Source organism: Nomascus leucogenys, chromosome 14 (genome assembly GCF_006542625.1).
Source record: "Nomascus leucogenys isolate Asia chromosome 14, Asia_NLE_v1, whole genome shotgun sequence".
NCBI lineage: Eukaryota > Metazoa > Chordata > Mammalia > Primates > Hylobatidae > Nomascus > Nomascus leucogenys.
Window position 1 is genome coordinate 49,113,433 of NC_044394.1, and position 16,673 is coordinate 49,130,105.

Consider the following 16,673-nt stretch of genomic DNA (forward strand, 5'->3'; position numbering starts at 1 on the left):
AAATATTTTAATAATAAAACTAATTCTGAAATTTTTGTTTTGTCATCTTGTAGTGTGTTTAAATCTAAAAACTTTTAAGGACACTAATATATTTATTTCCTCTTAATATTTTTATACAGCTTTAATATTTTCATTACAAAACCAGGAAGTTTAAAAAATAAAGGGTAAGAAGGGATCTTTGATCCACCACTCCAGCATAAGCTACTATTAGCACTTTGGTAATAATACCTTCCCTAGGTCCCCTAATGCCAAATCAGAGCAATCAGATTAGGAACTATTATGTTAGCTATGGTTGGGGTCTGTCTGTCTCAATAGCCTAGGGTTTTATGTTTTAATTCAGATAACAAGATGAGGCCATAGAGATGTCTGCAACACAAGAAATAGAACTAAGATGTCCCATGTAAATACGGAGAAATATACCATTAGTGAGAAGGTCAAACTAGAGAAAAACACCTTGTCAATTGCTGCTAGGCTCAGGAAAATAATAACAACAAAGAGTCTTAATCTCAATCCAAGATATCAAAATAAAATTTGGTTCCCGATTGGTCATATAATCAGGAACCCCTCGCAAAACTCTAGAGGCATGCTCTCAACCCAAGCACAGAACTAACCCAGACAAAGGCCTATGGAAAATGATCTCATAATTCAAAATTGAAAAATACATCAAGAAACAATCCAACCTTAGTGGGAGTCAAAAGACACACAAACTAAATTAGATCCCTAAGAACTTCAGACTACAGCACTATCAAATAGAAACTTAGAAATACATGTATTTAAATACAAACACATAAAATAATTAATAGTATATATAAAGAAAAAAAATCAACAAATTTGGATCCCTTCCTTACACCTTATACAAAAATTAATTCAAGATGGATTAAAGACTTATATGACAGACCTAAAACCATAAAAACCCTAGAAGAAAACCTAGGTAATACCATTCAGGACATAGGCATGGGCAAGGACTTTCTGTCTAAAACACCAAAAGCAATGGCAACAAAAGCCAAAATTGACAAATGGGATCTAATTAAACTAAAGAGCTTCTGCACAGCAAAAGAAACTACCATCAGAGTGAACAGGCAACCTACAAAATGGGAGAAAATGTTCGCAACCTACTCATTTGACAAAGGGCTAATATCCAGAATCTACAATGAACTCAAACAAATTTACAAGAAAAAAACAAACAACCCCATCAAAAAGTGGACGAAGGACATGAACAGACATTTCTCAAAAGAAAACATTTATGCAGCCAAAAAACACATGAAAAAATGCTCATCATCCCTGGCCATCAGAGAAATGCAAATCAAAACCACAATGAGATACCATCTCACACCAGTTAGGATGGCCATCATTAAAAAGTCAGGAAACAACAGGTGCTGGAGAGGATGTGGAGAAATAGGAACACTTTTACACTGTTGGTGGGACTGTAAACTAGCTCAACCATTGTGGAAGTCAGTGTGGCGATTCCTCAGGGAACTAGAACTAGAAATACCATTTGACCCAGCCATCCCATTACTGGGTATATATCCAAAGGACTATAAATCATGCTGCTATAAAGACACATGCACACGTATGTTTATTGTGGCACTATTCACAATAGCAAAGACTTGGAACCAACCCAAATGTCCAACAACAATAGACTGGATTAAGAAAATGTGGCACATATACACCATGGAATACTATACAGCCATAAAAAATGATGAGTTCATGTCCTTTGTAGGGACATGGATGAAACTGGAAACCATCATTCTCGGTAAACTATCGCAAGGACAAAAAGCCAAACACCGCATGTTCTCACTCATAGGTGGGAATTGAACAATGAGAACTCACGGACACAGGAAGGGGAACATCACACTCCGGGGACTGTTGTGGGGTGGGGGGAGGGGGGAGGGACAGCATTAGGAGATATACCTAATGCTAAATGACGAGTTAATGGGTGCAGCAAACCAACATGGCACATGGATACATATGTAACAAACCTGCACATTGTGCACATGTACCCTAAAACCTAAAGTATAATAATAAAATAAAATAAAATAAAAAATATAGAGACAGAAAAAAAAACAAATTTGGAAAAGAACCAAATAGAACTTCACAAAATCAAACTAATATCAAAATTTTAAAGATTACAAAACTCAGTGGACGAGTTAAAAATACAGAATGGACACTGCCAAAGAGATAACTGGTTAACTGGGGAAAAAAAACAGATCAGAGGTCCTATATTAGAGCACAAATAAAACAATGAAAAAATATAAAATAGAGGTTAACAGACATAAAAGACAGAATAAGAAGGTCCAATATTTACGAAGTCAAAATCCCAGTAGGGAAGAATAAAGACAATATTCAACAAAATAATACCTAATAAAAGATGAAATCCAAGACTGAAGAGGTATTAATCTGTATCTATTAAGACAATTATAAATGGGGGAAGACGAAAGGGCTTAAAAGGAGGCAAGATTTCTATACTTTATTCAAACTGATTAAATGTGACACCAGTGGATCATGATAAATAAATACAATTCACAGAGCAACCACTGAAAAATCTATAGACACTCAAAAATACTACAGATATCAAAAATGGGATTCTAAAAAATGTCAAGTAATCCATGAAAAGGCAGGAAAACAAAAACAGAGACATGAGAAACACAGGAAAGAAACAAACGAAAAACACTCCCAAAAAATAACATGGAGAATTGAGCCCTACCAATAATTGTATTAAATGCATATGGTCTACCTTATTTTTCACAGCCAAAACCTGGAAACAATCAAAATGTCCCTCACCAGGTGAATAGCTGAACAAATTATGGTACATTCATACTATGGAATGTTACTCAGCAATATTAAAAAGTAGCAAAATTTAATACTTGGCTGGGTCTCAATGGCTTTATTCTGAGTTTTCAAGTGAATCTTGAAAATCATGTCTGTATGACTCTTTCTATAACATTCTTGAAATGACAAAATTACAGAGTTGGAAAACAGATTAGTGTCAGATATTAGGGATCGTGGTGGGGGAAGAGGAGATGTGACTGTAAAGGAGTAGCATGAGGGATATTTTTGCAGTAATAGACTTTCCGTGTCTTGAATGTGGCAGTAGTTACATGAAACTAGATATGTGATAAAATGACAGAACTATGCACACACATTGTACCAATGTCAATTTTCTGGCTCTGATATTGTACTACAATGATATAAAATGTAATCATTGTGGGAAAGTGGGTGACAGGTATACATCAACTTCTCTGTATATTTTTGCAACTTCCTACAAATTACGAAATTATTTTAAAGCAGTAAAACAAAAAAAGTCCTAGATTTAGGCTGCACAATTATGCCAATTAAATTAAAATCTCTGGGAATAAGAATCAACATCACTATTGTTTTTTAAAGCTCTCCATTTGATTCTCATATGCAGCCAAGGCTGTTAAGGAATGCATCTGATACAGTTTGGATGTTTGTCCCCTCCAAATCTCATGTTGAAATGTGATTCCCAATGTTGGAAGTGGGGCCTGGGGAGAGATGATTGGATCATGGGAGCAGGTCCTTCACGAATGGTTTAACACTATCCCCTTGGTGATAAGTGATATCTCGCTAGTTAGTTCACATGAGATCTGGCTGTTCAAAGAAGTCTGAGACCTCCCCTTTTCTCTTGCCCCCGCCCTTGTCATGTGATACACTGGCTCCCCCTTTGCTTTCCAAGATGGTAAGCTGTCTTGGGCCCTCACCAAAAGCAAATGCCAGCACCATGCTTCCTGTACAGCCTGCAGAACCATGAGCTAAAATATATCTCTTTTCTTTTAAAATTACCCACACTCAGGTATTTCTTTACAGCAACACAAGAATAGACTAACAGAGCCTCCTGATGTCTCTTCATCAAGGGGAGCAAAGGGTGAAAAATTAACAAAGCAGGTGTATATGAGGCAGAAAGTGATAGTGGTTTTATGGCGTCAGCGTCTCTCCCATCTCCCCATACCATGAACTCAAAGAGGCTGACATTGTTAGTCACCCAAAAGCATTGTTTTACACAATAACTTATATCTCCATGGGAAAATGTGTTCCAGGTCCAAAATTATAAGACATTTGAGAAGGCCACTCATTTAAAAACGAAACAAAACAAAACACACTGATTACAAAATCAAGCAGAAGCTGCTATATTAGAATAAATGCATCCAGGCCAGGAGCGGTGGCTCATGCCTGTAATCCTAGCACTTTGGGAGGCCAAGGTGGGCAGATCAAGAGGTCAGGAGTTCAAGACCAGCCTGACCAACATGGTGAAACCCCCAGTCTCTACTAAAAATACAAAAATTAGCCGGGCACGGTGGCGCACACCTGCAATCCTAGCTACTCAGGAGGCTGAAGCAGGAGAATTGCTTGAACCCAGGAGGCGGAGGTTGCAGTGAGCTGAGATCACACCACTGCACTCCAGCCCGGGTGACAGAGACTCCGTCTCAAAATTAATTAATTAATTAATTTTAAAAATGAATCAAAAAATTAATTAGCCCAAAAAAAATTAAAAGAAAGGAGAAGCCAGGCATGATGGCTCATGCTTGTAGTCCCAGCACTTTGGGAGGCCAATGTGGGAGGATCACTTGAGGCTGGGAGATCAAGACCAGCCTGGGCAACATAGGAAGGAAGACCCCGTCTCTATAAAAACTTTTTAAAAAATTAGTCAGGCACGGTGGCACATGTCTGTGGTCCCAGCTACTTGGGAGGCTGAGGCAAGAGAATCACTTGTGCCAGAGAGGTCAAGGCTGCAGTGAGCTGTGATTGTGCCACTATACTCCAGCCTGGGCAAGGGAGGGCGATCTTGTCTTTAAAAAAAAAAAACAAAAAAACAGTAGTTTTTCTGGAGGTTCTAGAAAAATTTAAAAAACTAAATAAAAGACACTGCTAGATATTGTCAATATGAAAAAAGACAAGGAAAAGGTACAAATAACAGTTATGAGAAATGTAGTAGATGGAGTTAAAAAAATACATGGTGTAAATAGTAGAATGGATACACTTGATAAATGAATTAGCACACTGACAACAAATTGAAGAAATTTCAGTAGAAGGATAAACAAATAGAAAACAAGAAATAAATTTAGAGGACTAAAACTGACTTTGAGACTTACTACAGTATTCAAGATGGTATGGCATTAGTCTACGGATCAACAGACTAATAAAGCAGAATACAGAGCACAGAAATAGACCACGGATATATGGTCAATCGATTTTCAATAAATACACCAAAGCAATCCAATGAGGAAAGGAAACAATTGATGCTAAAACAACTGCATTGCCCTGAGTGATGAAATATTCTGTACAACAAACACCCATGACAGGGGTTTACCTACATAACAAACCTATACATGTACCCCTCAACTTAAAAGTTGAAAAGTAAAATAAAATGAACAAAAACAAACCAAAAAACCCAATTGTATTCTTGTGTGGAAAAACAAGAACTCTGACCACTACATGACACCATACACAAAAAACCTAACCATAAAATGTAAAATTACAATGCTTTTGGAGAAAGCATAAACATATATGTTGAAAGTTTTAACCAATCCTCGTAATCAAATCCAACAAAATCTGAATCTACTATGACCAAGTGAGGTTTACCCAGGAATGCCAGGTTAGTTTACAATTTGAAAATTAAAAATTAATCAATAACTCATCATATTAACAGACTGATAAAGAAAAAATTATGATCATATCAACAGACGCAGAATAAGCATTTTACAAAATCCAATATCCATTCTTAATAAGAACACTCAGCAAGTTACAAATAGAAGACACCTTTTCCAGTCTCATAATAGGCATCTACGAAAAGCTTATAGCTGACATTACAAAGATGAAAGGCTGAATTGCTTTCCTTCCAAAATCAGGAATAAAACAAGGATGACTGTTCTCATTCTTCTGTTCAACACTGTACCAGAGTTTCTATCAAGTAAATAAGGCAAGAAAAAGAAACACAAGGCATTAAGATTAGAAAAGAAGCAAAACTCTTTATTCACAGGTGACATGATAATCTCCATAGGAAATCCTATAAAATCTACCAAAAAACTGAGACTAGATGTTTAAGACCACCCTGGACAACGTAGCAAGACCCTGTGTCTAAAAACAAGGGGGGAGGGGTGCCGGGCACAGTGGCTCATGCCTGTAATCCCAGCACTTGGGGAGGCTGAGGTGGGCGAATCACGAGGTCAGGAGATTGAGACCATCTGGCTAATACAGTAAAACCCCGTCTCTACTAAAAATACAAAAAATTAGCCAGGCATGGTGGCGGGTACCTGTAGTCCCAGCTACTCAGGAGACTGAGGCAGGAGAATGGCGTGAACCTGGGAGGCGGAGCTTGCAGTAAGCCAAGATCGTGCCACTGCACTCCAGCCTGGGCGACAGTGCCAGACTCCATCTCAAAAAAAAAAAAAAAATTTTAGGCCAGGCACGGTGGCTAACACCTGTAATCCCGGCACTCTGGGAGGTCGAGGCAGGCATATCACCTGAGGTCAGGAGTTCGAGACCAGCCCAACCAACATGGAGAAACCCCATCTCTACTAAAAATACAAAATTAGCTGGGGGTAGTGGCGCATGCATGTAATCCCAGCTACTCGGGAGGCTGAGGCAGGAGAATCGTTTGAACCCGGGAGGGGGAGGTTGCGGTGAGCCGAGATGGCACCACTGCACTCCAGCTTGGGCAACAAAAGCGAAACTCTGCCGCAACAGAAAAAAGAAAAAAATAATTTTTTTAAAAAATTGACTGGGCATGGTAGTGCATACCTTTAGTCCCAGCTACCTGGGAGGTTGAGGCAGTAGAATCACTGGAGCCTAGGAATTTGAGGCTGCAGTGAGCTATGATCACACCACTGCTGTCCAGCCTGAGTGACAGAATAAGACAGTGTCTCTAGAAAAAGAAATACTAAAATTTTTTGTTCATCAAAAACAAAGCAATTACAAGCAAAAAACAAGCCACAGACTGGTTAAAAAAAATCATACATTTCAGATAAACAGCTTCTAGCTACAATAATGCCTACAAATAAACAATAAAAACCACCAAGCAAAAAAATGATCAATAGAATTGAACAGACACTTAACACTTAACAAAAGAAGATATATAAATGGCACACAAACAGGCACTCAACATCATTAGGAATCAAGAAAATACAGATAAAAACCACCCAATTATACCTCTTCACATCCAGTAAAATGGCTAAAATCAGAGACTGAAAACACTAAATGTTGCTAAAGACATGGATAGAACAAATTAAACTCTTACACAACCTTTCTCATGTGGGAGAAAGAACTAGATAAAATTAATTCAGTGACTATTTTCTCAATTCTCTCAAGGATAGCCCAAAGCTAGTACGATTCTAAATTCCTATGAATCTAGGAGAGATGATAATTCGGTGTAGTAGTCCCCTCTTATATGTGGTTTCTCTTTCTGTAGTTTCAGTTACCCACAGTCAACTGAAAACAGAGAGACCACATTCATATAACTTTTACAATATGTGGTTATAATTGCCCTATTATTATTGTTAATCTCTTACTGCACCTAATTTACAAATTAAACATTATCATAGGTATGTATATTTAGGAAAAAAACATGTAGTACATATAGGATTTAGTATTAATATCTGGTTTCAGGCATCCACTGAGGGTCTTGGAACATATTCCCCCTCGATAAGAGGGGACTACTATACATACAACAGGTATCTTAGCAAATTAGAACTCAATTCTCATTCTCTCCGAGAGGCCTGATTTAAAAGGGCTGCATTATAAATTGTTACTGGGACTGTAAAATCACACAATCACATGGAAAACTGATGATTCCTTATGAAATTAAATGCATGCTTACCATGTAACCCAATAATTCCACTCTTATTTATTCAAAATAATAAAAACATGTGCCCATAAAAAGGCATATGCAAAAATTTTACAGCAGTCTTACTCATTAATTACAGCTAAAAGTGGGTGACTAATACAAATATCTATCAACAAAGTATTAATAAAAGCATGTGGTTTATCTATACTATGGACTACTGCTTCACAATTTTAAAAAAGGATTGTTGGGGGGAAGTGGCAGATGGGAGGCAGGACTAATTTGAAGCTCTCACTCAGACGAACAAAGCAGTGTGTGGAGACTTGCACTGTGAACTTTTGCTCCAAGAACTACAGCAGGAACATACTAGGAAAGCCGAGATAACCCACAGACCCTTTGAAGGAAGAGGATTGCTCCTGCAGGACCTGAGAGACAGCCCAAATAATTTTGAGTGCCCAAAGTGGGAAAGTGGGAAAAGGGGATCATCCACCCCCGAACACACACCTTCACTGGGGAAACTGAAGGTCCAGATCATGGGAGAAGGATTTGACCTTACCTGGAGCTGAGATAATTTAGAGAGCCAAGCGAAATACAAGAGTAGAGTAAGCAGCGGGAAGAGCCCTGTGGGCTCTCTCAGTCCCCAGGGAAGCCATCTCTGACATTGTCTCATAGGGGTCCTTGGGGAGGGCTGCCAGAGGAACTGGGAAAAGACCACAGGGAGAAGGAAACTTCCAACTGAATTTTGTAACAATTCCAACCGAATGTGAAGTTTCTTGGACAGAACTCGGAAAGAGGTGAAGCCCAAGTGCGGATGTGGGCAGGCAGGGTGGCACACAACCTGAAAGCCCTGCTTGCTTTCTCAGCTGGGAGGCTGGTAGCCTGGGGCAAGTTCTCAGCCCTGCTTGCCCACTGCCTGGGAACAAACTTGGTGCTGTTGGTGCGGAGGGCACAGTGGGAGTGAGATTGGCCTTTTGGGTTGCATGGGAGCTGGGTGAGGCCTGTAATTGCTGGCTTTCCCCCTCTTCCCTAGTGACATGCATGACACAGGAGAGACAGCCATAATCCTCCTGGGAGCATAACTCCGTTGACCTGGGAACCACACTCCCATCCCCCACAGCAGTGGTAGCAAGCCCCACCGAAGGAGAATCTAAGCTCTGACATGACTAACCCCACCCCCACCTGAGGGTCTTCCTCTATCCACCCTGGTAGCTGAAGACAAAGGTCATATTCTCTTGGGAGTTCTGGGGCCCCACTCACCACCTGATCCTCCCTATACTACCACAGCTGATGCCCTCTTGAAAGTGCCACCTCCTGGCAGGAGGCCAACCAGCACAAAACCAGTGCAATAAACAACAATAATACAACTAAGGACCCTCACAGAGTCCATTTCACTCCCCTGCCACCTCCACCAGAGCAGGTGCTGCTATCCATGGCTGAGAAACCAGAAGATGGTTCATCTCACAGGACTCTGTATAAACACCCCCCAGTACCAGCCCAGAACCTGGTAGACCCACTGGGTGGCTAGATACAGAAGAGAAATAACAACCACTACAGTTCGGCTGTCAGGAAGGCACATCCCTCTAGCAAAAGAGGGAGAGTACTACATCAAGGGAGTACCCCATGGGACAAAAGAATCTAAACAGCAGCCCCTGAGCCCCAGATCTTCCCTCTGAAATAGACTACCCAAATGAGAAGGAACCAGAAAAACAATTCTGGTAATATGACCAAACAAGGTTCTTTAACACCCTCAAAAAATCACACTAGCTCACCAGCAATGGATCCAAACCAAGAAGAAATCCCTGATTTGCCAGAAAAAGAATTCAGAAGGTCAGTTATTAAGCTAATCAAGGAGGCACCAGAAAAGGGCAAAGTCTAACCTAATGAAATAAAAAACATGATACAAGATATGAGGGAAGAAATCTTCAGTGACATAGGTAGTATAAATAAAAAACAATCACAACTTCTGGAAATCAAGGACACACAGAAATACAAAATGCACTGGAAAGTCTCAGCAATAGAATCGAACAAGCAGAAGAAAAAACTTCAGAGCTTGAAGACAAGATTTTCAAAATAACCCAATCCAACAAAGACAAAGAAAAAGAATTTTAAAAAAATGAACAAAGCTTCCAAGAAGTTTTGGATTATGTTAAACAACCAAACCTAAAAATAATTGGCATTCCTGAGGAAGAAGAGAAATCTAAAAGGATGGAAAACGTATTTGGGGGAATAATCGAGGAAAACTTCCCTGGCCTTGCTAGAGACCTAGACATCCAAATACAAGAAGCTCAAAGAACACCTGGGAAATTCATCACAAAAAGATCATCACCTAGGCACATAGTCATCAAGATATCTAAAGGCAAGACAAAGAAAAGAATATTAAGAGCTGTGAGGCAAAAGCATGAGCTAACCTATAAAGGAAAACTTTTCAGATTAACAGCAAATTTCTCAGCAGAAACCCTACTAGCTAGAAGGAATTGTTGTCCTATATCCAGTCTCCTTAAACAAAACAATTGTCAGCCATTAATTTTGTATCCAGTGAAACTAAGCTTCATACATGAAGGAAAGAGTCTTTTTCAGACAAACAAATGCTGAGAGAATACACGACTACCAAGCCAGAACTACAAAGAACTGCAAAACGAGCTCTAAATCTTGAAACAAATCCTCAATATACATCAAACAGAACCTCCTTAAAGCATAAATCTCACAGGACCTATAAAACAACACAGTAAGTAAATACATATATACATGCATACATACATACATACATACATACATGCATACATAAATGCCAAGGTATTCAGGCAGCAAATAGCACGATGAATAGAATAGTATGTCACATCTCAATACAAACATTGAATGTAAATGGCCTAAATGCTCCACTTAAAAGATACAGAATGGCAGAATTCATAATTCACTGAACAAGTATCTGCTGCTTTCAAGAGACTCACCTAACACATAATAATTCACATAAACTTAAGGTAAAGGGGTGGAAAAAGACATTCCATGCACATGGACACCAAAAGCAAGCAGGAGTAGCTATTCTTATATCAGATAAAACAAACTTGAAAACAACAGCAGCTGAAAAAGACAAAGAGGGACATTATATAATGTTAAAAGGGCTTGTCCAACAGGAAGGTATCACAATCTTAAATACAGAACAATTATTACTAAACCTAAAAATTGACATCGACAGAAGCACAATAATAGTGGGGGACTTCAATACTCCACTGACAGCACTTGACAGGTCATCAAGAAAGAAAGTCAACAAAGAAACAATGGATTTAAACTATACCCTAGTATAGGACCATACCCAAATGGACTTAACAGGTATTTACAGAACATTCCACCCAACAACCACAGAATATACATTCTATTCATCAGCACATGGAATGTTCTTCAAGATAGACCATATCGTAGGCCACCAAACAAGTCTCAATAAATTTAAGAAAATTTAAATTATATCAAGTACTGTCTTGATATATCAAGTACTGTCTCTGGCCACAGTTGAGTAGAATTGGAAATCAACTCCAAAAGGAACCTTCAAAACCATGCAAATACATGGAAATTAAATAACCTGCTCCTGAATGATCACTGGGTCAACCATGAAATCAAGATGGAAATTTAAAAATTCTTTGAACTGAACAATAATAGTGACACAACGTATGAAAACCTCTGGGTTACAACAAAGGCAGTGCTAAGAGAAAAGTTCATAGCTTTAAATGCCTACATCAAAAAGTCTGAAAGAGCACAAACAGACAATCTAGGGTCACACCTCCAGAAGCTAGAGAAACAAGAACAAACCAAACCCAAACTCAGCAGAAGAAAAGAAATAATAAATATCAGAGCAAAACGAAATGAAATTGAAACAAAAAACACAAAAATAAATTAATTAAAAAGCCAGTTCTTTGAAAAGATAAGTAAAATTGATAGACCATTAGCGAGATTTAACTAAGAAGACAGAAGATACAAATAAGCTCAATTAGAAATGAAATGGGAGATATTATAACTGACATCACAGAAATACAAAAGATCATTTAAGGCTACTACAAACACCTTTACACGCATAAACTAGAAAACCTAGAGGAGATGTATAAATTCCTGGAAATATACAACCCTCCTAGCTTAAACCAGGAAGAATTAGAAACCCTGAACCGACCAATAACAGTGGGATTCAAATAGTAATTTAAAAATTGCCCACAAAAAAAAGTCAAGGACCAGCTGAATTCTATCAGACATTCAAAGAAGAATTGGTACCAATCCTACTAAAACTATTCTACAAGATAAAGAGGGAATTTTCCCTAAATCATTGTATGAAGGCAGCATCACCCTAAATACCAAAACCAGGAAAGGACATAAAAAATGAAACTACAGACCAATATATCTGATGAATATAGATGCAAAAATCCCTAACAAAATACTAGCTAACCAAATTCAACAGCATATCAAAAAGATAATCCAACATGATCAAGTGGGTTTCATACCAGGAAGGCAGGGAAGGTTTAACATACACAAGTCAATAAATGTGACAGACCACATAAACAGAATAAAAAACAAAAATCACATGATCATCTCAATAGATGGAGAAAAGGCATCTGACAAAAATCCAGCATCCCTTTATGATTAAATCCCTCAGCAAAATCAGCATAAAAGGGACATACCTTAATGTAATAAAAGCCATCTATGGACATACCCACAGCCAACATAATACTGAACAGGGAAACACTGAAAGCATTCCTGCTAAGAACTGGAAAAAGAAAAGGATGCCCACTCTCACCACTTCTATTCAACATAGTACTGGAAGTCTTAGCCAGAGCAATCAGACCAGAGAAAAGGGCATCTAAATCAGTAAAGAGGAATTCAAACTGTTGCTGTTTGCTGATGATATGATCGTAGAACTAGAAAATCCTAGACTCCTCCAAAAAGCTCCTAGAACTGATAAATGAATTCAGAAAAGTTTCAGGATACAAAATCAATGTACACAAATCAGTAGCACTGCTATACACCAAGAGCAATCATGCAGAAAATCAAATCAAGAACTCAACACCTTTTATAATAGCTGCAAAAAAAAAAAAAAAAACCCACTTGGGAATATACCTAACCAAGGAGGTGAAAGATCTCTACAAGGAAAACTATAAAACACTGCTGAAAGACATCATAGATGACACAAACAAATGGAAACATGTCCCATGCTCATGGATGGGTACAATCAACACTGTGAAAATGAACCTACTGCCAAAAGCAACATACAAATTCAATGCAATTCCCATCAAAATAACACCATCTTTCCTCACAGAACTAGGAAAAACAATCCAAAAGTTCATATGGAACCAAAAAAGAGCCCACATAGCCAAGGCAAGACTAAGCAAAAAGAACAAACCTGGAGGCACTTCATTATTCAACTTCAAACTATACTACAAAGCTACAGTTATCAAAAAAGCATGGTACTGATATAAAGATAGGCACTTAGACGAATGGAACAGAGTAAGAACACAGAAATAAGGCCAAATACTTAAAGCCAACTGATCTTCGACAAAGCAAACAAAAATATGAAGTAGGGGAAATGACACCTTATTCAACAAATGGTGCTGGGATAACTGGCAAGCCACATGTAGAAGAATGAAACTGGATCCTCATCTCTCACCTTACACAAAAATCAACTCAAGATGGATCAAACACTTAAATCTAAGACCTGAAACCATAACAATTATAGAAGATAACATTTAAAAAACCCTTCTAGACATTGGCTTAGGCAGTGACTTTATGACCAAGGACCCAAAAGCAAATGGAACAAAAACAATAAGTAGGTGGGACTTAATTAAACTAAAAAGTTTCTGCACAGCAAAAGAAACACTCAGCAGAGTAAACAGAAAACACAGCAGGAGAAAATCTTCATAATCCATATATCCAACAAAGGACTAATATCCAGAATTTACACAGAACGCAAACAAATTAGCAATAAAAAAACAAACAATCCCATCAAAAGGTGGGCTAAGGACATGAATAGATAATTTTCAAAAGAAGATATACAAATGGCCAACAAACAAATTAAAAAATTCTCAACATCACTAATGATCAGGGAAATGCAAATCAAAGACACAATGCGATACCACCTTACTCCTGCAAGAATTGGCCATAATCAAAAAAATAAAAAACCAACAGATGTTGGTGGAGATGCGGCGAAAGAGACCACTTTTACACTGCTGGTGGGAATGTAAACTAGTACAACTACTATGGAAAACAGTGTGGAGATTCCTTAAAGAACTAAATGTAAAACCATTTGATCAAGCAATCCAAATACTGAGTATCTACCCAGAGGAAAAGAAGTTATTATACAAAAAAGATACTTGTACACACGTTTATAGCAGCACAATTAGCAATTTCAAAAATATAGAACCAGCCCAAATGCCCATCAATCAATAAATGGATAAAGAAATTGTGCTATATATATACCATGGAATACAATCCAGCCATAAAAAGGAATGAAATAATGGCATTCGCAGCAACCTGGATGGAACTGGAGACCATTATTCTAAGGGAAGTAACTCAGGAATGGAAAACCAAACATCTTATGTTCTCGCTCATAAGTGGGAGCTAAGCTATGAGGATGCAAAGGCATAAGAATGATACAATGGACTTTGGCGATTTACGGGAAAGGGTGGTGGGGGGGTGAGGGATAAAAGACTACAAATTGGGTACAGTGTATACTGCTCGGGTTATGGGTGCACCAAAATCTCACAAATCACTTAAGAACGTACTCATGTACCCAAACACCATCTGTTCCTTAAAAACCTATGGAAATTTAAAAAAATAAAATAAAAAATAAAAGGTTCATATTAGAAATATTAAAAATATTGTACTATTAATACTTTTAAAGTGATAATGATTCTTTAAAAAAAATTCTATTGAAAGAAGCAAGCCAGATACATAAAAGTATCTTTTTTATACATAAAAAAGTATATACTTTAGTGAGATTTAACTAAGAAAAGAAGACAGACGATACAAATTAGCTCAATTAGAAATGAAATGGCAGATATTACAACTGACATCACAGAAATACAAAAAATCAGACAGAGTCTCGCTCTGTCACCAGGCTGTAGTACAGTGGCGCAATCTCAGCTCACTGCAACTTCTGACTCCCTAGTTCAAGCGATTCTCCTGCCTCAGCCTCCCGAGTAGCTGGAATTACAGGGACGTGCCACCACGCCCAGCTACTTTTTGTATTTTTAGTAGAGACCGGGTTTCACCATTTGGGCCAGGCTGGTCTCAATCTCCTGACCTCGTGACCCGCCCGCCTCAGCCTCCCAAAGTGCTGGGATTACAGGCGTGAGCCACCAGTGCCTAGCCAAAAAAAGTATATTGTATCAGTACATATGTAGGCAGCCACAACTTTGACAGCCATGCAGGACCACAAAAATGACTGTACAAGCTGTCCAGGCAAAGTAATCTTTAATAATCAATGAGAAAAATAATTTTTCCATAACTTTTAAATTCTTTGTCAAAATACAACTTTATTACTGTCATTTATAAGTGTATAGCAAAATTTAAAAAACTAGTATTTATTGAGTACATTGTAAATTAAAACATTAGATATATTGAAAATTAACGTGTTTTATTCTTTTAAAAAGTTTATCAAGAGTAGTTTGAACAGTGCTTGCCGCCTCTTATCAAAACAAAATACAGAGCAAGCATGTTTTTTATGTCTTGGAAAGTTGTTATACACCTTTCTAAGTTTGGATCAGCTTCCATGTTTTTTTTTTTTTCTAGATTTATCTGAAAAAGAAGGTGTGTTATCTTTTTTTTTATCATTATACTTTTTTAGGGTACATGTGCACAACGTGCAGGTTTGTTACATACGTATACATGTGCCATGATGGTGTGCTGCACGCATTAACTCGTCATTTAGCATTAGGTATATCTCCTAATGCTATCCCTCCCCCCTCCTCCGACCCCACAACAGGCCCCAGTGTGTGATGTTCCCCTTCCTGTGCCATGTGTTCTCATTGTTCAATTCCCACCTATGAGTGAGAACATGCGGTGTTTGGCTTTTTGTCCTTGCGATAGTTTGCTGAGAATGATGGTTTCCAGATTCATCCATGTCCCTACAAAGGACATGAACTCATCATTTTTTATGGCTGTATAGTATTCCATGGTGTATATGTGTCACATTTTCTTAATCCAGTCTATCATTGTTGGACATTTGGGTTGGTTCCAAGTCTTTGCTATTGTGAATAGTGCCGCAATAAACATACATGTGCATGTGTCTTTATAGCAGCATGATTTATAATCCTTTGGGTATATATCCAGTAATGAGATGGCTGGGTCAAATGGTATTTCTAGTTCGAGATCCCTGAGGAATCGCCACACTGACTTCCACAATGGTTGAACTAGTTTACAGTCCCACCAACAGCGTAAAAGTGTTCCTATTTCTCCACATCCTCTCCAGCACCTGTTGTTTCCTGACTTTTTAATGATCGCCATTCTAACTGGTGTGAGATGGTATCTCATTGTGGTTTTGATTTGCATTTCTCTGATGACCAGTGATGATGAGCATTTTTTCATGTGTTTTTTGGCTGCATAAATGTCTTCTTTTGAGAAGTGTCTGTTCATATCCTTTGCCCACTTTTTGATGGGGTTGTTTGTTTTTTTCTTGTAAATTTGTTTGAGCTCATTGTAGATTCTGGATATTAGCCCTTTGTCAGATGAGTAGGTTGCAAAAATTTTCTCCCATTCTGTAGGTTGCCTGTTCACTCTGATGGTGGTTTCTTTTGCTGTGCAGAAGCTCTTTAGTTTAATTAGATCCCATTTGTCAATTTTGGCTTTTGTTGCCATTGCTTTTGGTGTTTTAGACATGAAGTCTTTGCCCATGCCTATGTCCTGA

General features: G+C 38.1%; 1 protein-coding gene across 1 annotated transcript in view; it reads right to left on the bottom strand.

The window, feature by feature from the left end:
- TSGA10 (testis specific 10) overlaps positions 1–16,673 on the bottom strand; it is a 151,377-nt gene that overhangs the window by 82,162 nt on the left and 52,542 nt on the right.